Source organism: Herpailurus yagouaroundi, unplaced genomic scaffold, assembly GCF_014898765.1.
Source record: "Herpailurus yagouaroundi ecotype Mexico unplaced genomic scaffold, PumYag 190, whole genome shotgun sequence".
NCBI classification, from domain to species: Eukaryota; Metazoa; Chordata; class Mammalia; order Carnivora; family Felidae; genus Herpailurus; species Herpailurus yagouaroundi.
The window spans coordinates 34,032,125-34,034,828 of record NW_024412421.1 but is presented as its reverse complement, the minus strand read 5'-3'; positions in this window follow the sequence as shown (position 1 = coordinate 34,034,828).

Here is a 2,704-nt window from a genome sequence, read left to right as displayed (position 1 = left end):
AAGCTCGAGAACGTTCCTTCATTCTTTTTTTTTTTTTTTTTTTTTTTGAGAGAGAGAGAGAGAGAGAGAGAGCACACGCAAGGCGGGGGGAGGGGGAGGCAGAGAAAGAGAGAGAGACTATTTTTATTAATTTTTTAAAAAAGTTTATTTTGAGAGAGATTGACAGCATGCACGGGAGAGGAGCAGAGAGAGACAGAGAGAGAGAGAGAATCCCAAGCAAGCTCCACGCTGTCAGCACAGACCCCGATGTGGGTCTTGAACTGACGAACCTCAAGATCACGACCTGAGTTGAAACCAAGAGTCAGATGCTCAACCAACAGAGCCTCCCTGGCACCCCCTCCTTGACTCTTTTAAAAAACTTCATTCAACCTTTTGTTAAGTGTACAATTCAGTGATTTTTCATATATTCACAAATTGTGCACCCGAGAAGCAGAAACCTAAATGTCCAGCAACTAATTAATGGACGCCCGAAATATGGTCTCTGCATACAATGAAATATTTATTCAGCCATAGAAAGGAAAGAGGTACAGATTCGTCCTACAACCTGGAGGAACCTCGAAAACATTACACGACATGGGAGGAGCTTGCCACAAAAGATCACATGGCGGGAATCCATCCGTACGAGGCATCAGGAAGAGGCAAATCCATGAGAGGCAGAAGGTAGGCTCATGACTGCCAGGAGCTGGGCCAGGAGTGGGGGGCCAGGAGAGTGACTGCCGATGACTGCGGAGTTTCTTTTGGGGGAGACGAAAATTCTGGAACGTTGGCCATTGTGAACAACACTGCTGTGGACACTCACACGCTAGTTTTTATGTAGATGTATGTTTTCATTTCTCTTGGGTGTATTCCTGGGGCTGGAGTCGCTGGGTCATGTGCCAACTCCACGTTTAACATTTTGATGAACTGCCAAGCTCTTTTCCAAAGTAGACACGGCATTTCACATGCCCACCAGCGGGGTGTGAGGGGGCCCTATCCCGCCACCGTGAGATCATGCCCTGAGCCGAAATCAAGAGTGGGACGCTTAACTGACTGAGCCACCCAAGTGCCCCTCTTTTCCTCTATTTAAATGGGGCTACTTGTCTTTGTTTGAGTCGTAAGTGTTCTTTATCTACCCTGGATACAAGAGCCCTATCAGATATATGATTTGCACGTACTTTCTCCCATTCTCTGCATTCTTTTCACTTTCTTGACCGTGCCTCTGAATCACAGTTTTGTTTTGTTTTAATTTTGCGAGTCCAATGTATCTAATGTTTTCTGTTGCTGCTTCTGCTTTTTGCGTCATAGCTGAGAAGTTCTTGCCTAATCCGAGATCCATCCGTCCAGTGACGACGAACCGCGTGTCTGTCTGGGATTGGGGATGTGCTTGGACATGGGCGTACAATGGTAAAGGAGACGGACATTGTCCCTGCCCTCACAGACCCGACGTTCTTCTGGGAGTGGAGGGCAATAGGCAAGTCAAGGGATAAACAAAGAAGACGATTTCAGATAGAGATTAGTGCCGTGGAAAACAAAAGGTTACGTGATAGAGAGGATGTTCTAGAAGGGGCTCTTTTTTTTTTTTTTTAACGTTTATTTATTTTTTTGGGACAGAGAGAGACAGAGCATGAACGGGGGAGGGGCAGAGAGAGAGGGAGACACAGAATCAGAAACAGGCTCCAGGCTCTGAGCCATCAGCCCAGAGCCCGACGCGGGGCTCGAACTCACGGACCGCGAGATCGTGACCTGGCTGAAGTCGGACGCTTAACCGACTGCGCCACCCAGGCGCCCCTAGAAGGGGCTCTTTCTATTGGGATGCTGGGGAAGGCCTCTCCGAGGGGAACGCTTGACATCTGCATGAGGGGTCCGCTGCCGTAAGTTGACACACCTGAAGCCCCCTTAGCCCTGGGCTTTCCTGTCATCGAGCCACTACTTGCCCTCCACTGTGGAAGTCTATTCGAGTAGAACCTTCTGTGGTCAGCAGCCAACAGCGTTCACCCCGAAATAACTGCTTGCTCCCCTGCTAGACTGTAAGCCCCACGAGGCCACGAGAGTATTTGTCTAGCTCAGATTTGCACCCAGGCAACTCTTTTTTTTTCTTTTTTTTAATTTTTTCATTTATTTATTGTCGAGAGACAGAGCACAATTGCGGAGGGGCAGAGAGAGGAGGAGACAGAACCTAAGGCAGGCTCCAGGCTCCGAGCTGTCGGCACAGAGCCCGACGCGGGGCACGAACGCCCAAACCGCGAGATCACGACCTGAGCCCAAGTCGGACGCTTGACCGACTGAGCGCCCCGGCACCCAGGCAACTCTTAAATGGAACGTGTTTGCCAAAGTTTAAGGATCAAGAGATTTCGCAGAGAGGTCCGGGTGTTCTGCTCTGCTTTCCCTAGACAATTGGGCTTGGCACCCGCCATGCCAAGGTTCCTGCAGTGGGAATGCCGGTGAGGGCAAAGCGCACAACCCTGGATGTCAGCTCTGAAGCTGGAAGCGACCGCCAGGGGAGGGCGCAACAGAGAGGATCACCTTTCGCAGAAACACTTTTCTTGCAGATTGCAGGAAGATCTTAGCTCATTTATATTCCGTGCCTGCCCCCTGCAGGCGAGTGAGTTTGTGATCCCTTTGGAACCATAATGGGCCCAGGGCCAGGAATGAATGCATGCATGCATGCGTGCCTGCAAGCATGCATTTATACCACTCCCTCAATTTTTGACGCAGTACATTAAAC